Here is a 7,442-nt window from a genome sequence, read left to right as displayed (position 1 = left end):
TTAGTATGGTGGTAGTGGAGGGTGGAGGTTGTCCTCAGTAAAGACAAGACTTCGTCACAACAAGAATTCTGCGGTGGTCACTCCTCCCAATACGATCATAGGCAGATTGGTGAGGACGAGGTCAGGTCGGTTTTTTCCCTTGTGTTGCTTCTCTCACCACCTGCAGCAGGCGATATCCTTCAGGACTCAGCCAGCTCGGGCAGTATTGGTGCTACTGAGCCACTCTTGATGAAGACACCCACCCAGAGTACATCGCCCTTGCTACCTTCAGTGCTTCTTCCAAGTGGTGTTCAACATGAACTGATTTATAAGCTGAGGGTCGGTGGTAATCAGTCCATGTTTGACCTGATGCCATGAGTCTCCCAGGGCCACTCCTGACTGTTTACCACTCTGCCTGTCAATGGTGATGGAGGAGTCTGACTGGTAAGGACAGCAGATTTCCTTCCCTAAAGAACATTAGTGAACAATGCAGTAGTTTTACAGTATTACTGATACTAGCTTTTTAATTCCAGATTTATTTAATTAACCAAATTTAAATTCTGCAGCTGCCATGGTGGGATTTGAACTCCTGTCTCCGGATCATTAGCCTAGGCCTCTGGCTTACTAGTCGTACCCTGTTGTGACAATCACGCACACAATGATGGATGAGAGTGGTGCTTTCTGGCACACGCAATGTGCTCGTAAAATGAATGTCTGCACTGCTGTTCATCATGGACAAAATGTCAACCTGTAATGGAAACCTCAATGGCTCAAGGGACCAATACATTTTGATCCACATCTGAATGTAATATTCAATGAGTCTTGTGGTAAGGTATTGGGTAATATTGTAAAAAGGGTGCAGTTAACCAAGGAAGAAGGTTTCTCTGACCTTAAATCTTTCCTTTCTTTGCACCTACAACTCAAAAATTGTAAAAGATTCCTAACTTGCAGTTCACCTCTGCTACACTGTCACTACAATCATATGGGATAACTTTACGAGTGTGCATTCCCAGCGGGAATCTTTCCAAACATATATCGGAAGTGTAGGCACACACTACCTATGATTTTCCAACTTGAAAAATGACCACCCCCCCAAGAGACAAATCTCACAGATGCGTCTGATATGATATATATATTCATATAAAATCAAAACTTCATTTTTGTCAGACAGAACATTGTTTCAAAATACAGGAGCAGGGGACCTTTTTGTTAGATAGGAAGTTCAGATCTAAAGTCATTTCATAACATTTCAAAGCTATTACTTGAATTAATTAAAAATTAACAACTTTTTCCTTTGATGGGTCCTGAAGATCTCTGTAATTTCATTCACACCTACCACTCAAAGACCTCAATATGAAATTCACTCTCATGTTCAGTCTTTTCTGGATTTTTTGAAGAATAAAAGACAGAGCACAATGATATTCCAATTTGCAACTAAATTAGCAACTGTAATGGGAAGCTAGATTTTAATCTGCATTTCTTTGATATTGCTAATTATTTTTCAACAAGGGTAGAGACTATCTGGAGTCTTGCTGCAAGTGATCTATCCATCTTCAGCATGCTGCTTGGAAACTGCTCTCTATACAAGAATTGAATAACACTACGGGAATTTCTGATTTTGCTATTTAAGCTGCCTTTTAAATCAATATGTCCTACCATTAGCAGTACTCACAGGAATAGGATACTGAAGACTCCTTAGTGCTTCCTCCATTGTTCAATCCAACAGTGAGATTCTTCAAAGTTTTAACAAACAGGAAATTAAGCCGGGATGTTCAGCATGGTTGTAATGCCAAACGAAGCAGAGCAGGAGGGAATTCCAGCCCTTGTGTTTGCTGTTGATCTGAGCAGATTTTCAGGGGTCAGCAGATTTAAATAATTCTCAGCTGGCTACTAAATAGAGGTCCTTCCAGGGATTCAGTGTTAGCAGCGGTGATTGAGGGGTGTATTAAAACTGGTGATGCTGAAGTATTTAAAGTCCTACAGCAGCTTAATGGGTCAAGCAATTCCCAGAAGACTTTGCAGCAGCAACAAAGGGTTCTTGAATGCATTTTGACAGAAAAGCCACCTCGTGATGTCATGGTCAATTTCTTGGATCAGATTCTGGAGATCCTGTAGGAGATGAGGCAGAAGAGATGCATCATGTTTGGGGTGAGAAGAGGAAAAGTCTAAAAATGACTCATGCCAAATGGAGGGAGATGGCATTGGCTGTAAAATGCCACCAGAAGTTTAGAGACCCAGCGAGAGTAGGCAAGGCAAGAGGAGCTACCCACAGCTTTAATAGATGCTCTGTACACAAGTTTAGGATGTTGACGCCATGATACAATCACTCCAAGAGGCTCATATAGATAGTAATTAACCAGCCGCCTCATGCACTCCTGGTTCTCAAATAGCACTTAGAAGGAGCACAAGAACATCATACACGGTCATTAAAAGGAAATAATGGGGAGAGCTAATTATTTGCAATCATCGTCAGGCTTGTAAATAAATCTCGGTGAAGTTCATGTTTCTGTTAAGGTTCTGAAGTGGCTGTGATGAAGTGCCATGAGGCAGAAGATTCTGGCCATGATGGAATCTTTGGGATGGGCAGGTGGACAATGCTTACAGGATTGTTTATACAGTGAGTATATGTGGTTCTCAAGGGAAGTGAATCAGCTGGTTTCGAATATCTGTGGCCACTGCCATGGTTTTCTCCTCGGCTGCCTTTTCTTAATGCTGCTGTTACTGGTCGCCTTCAACCCGATACCTTTGAGTGCCGCCCTCCTCTGTGCCTTCCATGAGTTGACCTCTTTGCAAAGCAAAGTTGTGTAGCATGCAGCACATCACCATTGCAGAGCACCCTCCCTCCCCGTCTCACTTGCATCCAGATAAATCCACGTTCCAGAAGTGTGCTTTCAGCATACTGGTTGTTTGATTGATGATAATACTGATGGAAGAATGGACTTCAATATAGCAGTGCTCTATCTCTGTCCTCTGAAAGTAAATAAATGTCAACAGTCACGGTCATAGAAGAAGTCATAGTCTCTCAGGAATCAGCCAATCATTTGTCATTTGCTTGAAAGAGTAGTGACACCATGGTCTTAATATCAAAGCATTGTGGCAGCCTCCAGGAAAACAAGGATTAACATGCATGATGTGGTGTTTGTTAAGTATCGAATAACTCTATGAGGCTCAGTATGGTGAGCTAGTTCAGGCATGACCTTACTTTAGTTTATTTATTCTCAAAGTGAGGATTCAACATGACTGCCAACATTAAATACACAGCTTGCAAATGTCTGCCAGTGACCATTAGGACTCCGACAGTCGCGCCCTCCGGTGGCAGGTAAAACCCAGTTAATATACATAACATCATTCCCCCCCAAAGTCCTTGGTGCAGGTTGTATTTACAAGTTGAGACTGTCGGGGCCTTCCTCTCCCTGGTTGATCTTCTCAGTTTGAATCCAAGCTTGGGTGAGTTGGTAAGACCATTGATGCATTGCAGAGCAGTCGGTCTGACAAGACTGTCGGGGATGGTAGGTTCATCTTCGTGAATAACACAAGGGTCAACTGATGGTTGGATGTGTGTTGGTTGGTCGATGATGATGTCATCTTCAATTTGTTCTGGGTTGTCTGTGAATCGCAGTTTGGTTTGGTCGATGTGCCTCTTGCACGTTTGGCCATTTAACAGTTTGACTACAAACACCCTGTTCCCCTCCTTGGCTAAAACCGTGCCAGCAACCCACTTTGGACCATGATCATAATCCAGGACAAACACAGGGTCATGAACAGCAATGTCACGTGATACGGCCGTACGATCGTGGTACCATCGCTGCCGTTGCCTTCTGGTTTCAACATGATCATTGAGATCCGGGTGTACAAGAGAGCGCTTGGCTTTGAGGCCTCTCTTCATGAACAGCTCGGCAGGAGGGATCCCGGTAAGCGAGTGGGGTCTCGTCCGGTAACTGAGCAGAATGCGGGACAAGCGAGTCTGTAGGGAGCCGTGAGTCACACGTTTTAGGCTCTGCTTAATGGTTTGGACAGCTTGCTCCGCTTGACTGTTAGACGCGGGTTTGAAAAGGGCAGACCCGATATGCTTGATGCCATTACGGGTCATAAACTCATGGAACTCCGAACTGGTGAAACACGGTCCGTTGTCGCTGACAAGGACGTCAGGCAAGCCATGTGTGCTGAACATGGCCTAGAGGCTTTCAATAGTGGCTGTGGACATGCTGGATGACATGATTATGCATTCAATCCATTTGTAGTAAGCGTCCACTACCACTAAAAACATTTTGCCGAGAAAGGGGCTGGCAAAGTCTATGTGGCTCCTTGACCACGGTTTGGATGGCCATGACCACAGACTCAGCGGAGCCTCCACAGGTGCATTACTCAGTTGCATGCAAGTATTGCACTGATGCACGCATGACTCCAAGTCAGAGTCAATGCCGGACTATCAAACGTGAGACCTGGCAATGGCCTTCATCATGACAACGCCTGGGTGGGTACTGTGTAAATCTCGCACAAAAGTTTCACTGCCTTTTTTTGGCATAATAGCACGATTACCCCATAACAGACACAGACTGAATAGACAATTCATCTTTGTGGCGGCTATAAGGCTTAATTTCATCCTGCTTTTCCCTGGGAATGGCAGACTAATTTCCGTTTAGGACACACCTTTTTACACTTGACAGTACAGGATCCTGGCTGGTCCAGGTCCTAATTTGGCAAGCCATGACGGGTGACCCCTCGCTCTCGAAGGCTTCCATGACCAGCAGCAAGTCTGTGGGCTGCGGCATTTCTACCCGGTTGTGGGCAATGGTAGCCGGCTAAGCGCATCAGCACAGTTTACAGTGCCTGGTCTGTGGCGGATGACAATCATAAGCAGATAATGTCAGTGCCCATCTTTGGATGTGGGACAAGGCATGGTGTTTATCCCTTTGCTCTCAGAAAACAATGAAATGAGCAGCTTGTGGTCTGTTTCAAGCTCGAACTGAAGCCCAAACAGGTATTGATGCATTTTTCTAACCCCATATATGCATGCTAATGCCTCTTTCTCTACCTTACTACAGGCTCTTTCAGCCTTAGACAGACTTCTGGACGCGTATGCAACTGGTTGGAGTTTGCCTGATACATTGGCTTGCTGGAGCACACAACCGACCCCTTAATGATGAGGCGCTGCAGACCAGCACTAACCACTTACATGGGTCATAGTGTACCAGTAATTTATTGGAACATAGTTCTGGCCTTCTCAAAGGCTCTGTCTTGAGATTTGCCCCAAACCCAGTTGTTACCCTTTCTCAGCAACATGTGCAAGGGCTCTAGCAATGTGCTCAAACTAGGTAGAAAGTTACTGAAATAGTTGAGAAGGCCCAGGAACGATCGCAGCTCCGTCACACTCTGGGGACTGGGTACATTCTTGATGGCCTCTGTCTTTCAGTCCGTAGGCTTGATGCCGTCGGCTGCAATCTTTCTCCCCAGGAATTCGACTTCTGGTGCCATGAAAATGCACTTGGAGCGTTTTAACCTTAGTTCCACCCTATTCAGACGACGTAGAACCTCTTCCAGGTGTTCGGTGGCGTCACGGCCAGTGATCAGGATGTCATCTTGGAAGACAACGGTTTTCGGGACGGACTTCAGCAAACTTTCCATTTTTCTCTGAAATATGGCTGCCGCTGAGCGAATTCCGAAAGGGCATCTGTGGTATATAAACAGCCCTTTGTGTGTGTTGATGCACGTCGGTTTTTTCGAAGATTCAACCAGCTTCTGTGTCATGTAAGCGGAGGTCAGGTCCAATTTGGTGAACGACTTCCCCCCCCCCCCCGCGAGTGTTGCAAACAGGTCGTCAGCCTTGGGCAACGGGTACTGATCCTGTATCGAGACTCGGTTGATCGCCGCAGATCCTGACCATCACTTTTCAACACTGGGACAATTGGACTGGCCCATTCACTGAACTCGACTGGTGATATGATTCCTTCCCATTGAAGTCTGTCCAGTTCGATCTCGACCTTCTCCCTCATCATGTACAGAACCGCCTGAGCCTTGTGATGGACGGGTCTTGCATCCTGGTCTAGGTGGATCTGCACCTTAGCTCCCGTGAAGTTGCCGATGCCTGGTTCGAACAACGAGGGAAACTTACTCAGCACTTGAGCACACAAAGCATCATCCACTGATACGGCTTTAATATTGTTCCTGTTCCATTTAATTTTCTCAAGCCAACTCCTACCGAACAGCGTTAGGCCATTGCCTGGAACGATTCACAACGATAAATCATGCACAGCCCCATCGTACGATACCTTTACTGCCACGCCGCCAATGAGCTCTTTGGTATAGGTACGCAGCTTCGCATTGATTGGGCTCAGTTTGGGTCTTTTTGCCTTAGTGTCCCACAGCTTTTCGAAAGCCCTCTGGCTCCGTATTTACTGACTTGCACACGTGTCCAATTGCATGGATACTGGAGCCCCATTTAATTTAACTTCCAGCATTATCGGAGGACTTTTGGTAAAAGAATGTACCCCATACATATCTTGTACCTCGGGTTGAGTTGCCTGTGCTGCTTGATCCACGCTGGATCGATCATCCTCAGCCACATGGTGTGTCGCAGCATGCTTGCGGACAAATTTGCTGAAGGTGCCCCATTGTTGCACAGCCTTTGCACACGCATTGATGGGCCCGATGATAGCCCCCGCAACACCAACAAGGCGAGATTTGATTCAGTCCTGAAGGCAGACTTTGAGCAGTTACAGGTCGTACGAGCGTGGACGAGTAGGCCCTGCCATGTGCAGCTCTGCCTGCTGACGATATTATTTTATGCAAGTACTTGCCGGTAAGTTTCGATGCTGGGAAAATATTCGTTTTGAGTTGTTGTCCATGGACATGCATGCCTGGGCGATCGTGATAGCCCTGCTCAGGTCTAGAGATTCAGCAGCCAGCAGCTTTTGAAGGATGACCTCGTGGCCAATGCCAAGCATGAAAAAGTGCCACAGCATTTCCTCCAACGCAGCTCCGAAGTTGCACGGCCCAGTGAGACGTCTCAGGTCGGCGACAAATTCCGCCAAGTCCTGGCCCTCGGAGCGATTGTACGTATAGAAGCGATATCTCGCCATGATGATGCTTTCCTTCGGTTTAAAGTGGTTCGAAACCAGCGTACGCAATTTATCGTAAGTCTTATCCATTGGTTGAGTCGGTGAGAGTAGATTCTTGATAAGGCCATAAATCTTTGACCCACAAATCTGCACTTAATTGCGTTATCGGTTCCTTCCAATCTGCTGGCTACGAAGTACTGATCGAGGCGATCAGTGAAATCCTCCCAGTCTTCCCCTTCCACGAATCTCTCCAAAATACCAACAGACATGGTTGTGTGCAAGTTCATATTTTTAAACTCGTCGCCAATTGTTAAGTATTGAATAACTCCATGAGGCTAAGTATGGTGAGCTAGTTCAGGCATGACCTTATTCCAGTTTATTTATTCTCAAAGGTGAGGATTCAAC

This window comes from Pristiophorus japonicus, chromosome 15 (genome assembly GCF_044704955.1).
Source record: "Pristiophorus japonicus isolate sPriJap1 chromosome 15, sPriJap1.hap1, whole genome shotgun sequence".
Classification (NCBI taxonomy): domain Eukaryota; kingdom Metazoa; phylum Chordata; class Chondrichthyes; family Pristiophoridae; genus Pristiophorus; species Pristiophorus japonicus.
The sequence above is the reverse complement of the archived record's forward strand: the minus strand, read 5'-3'. Positions refer to the sequence as shown.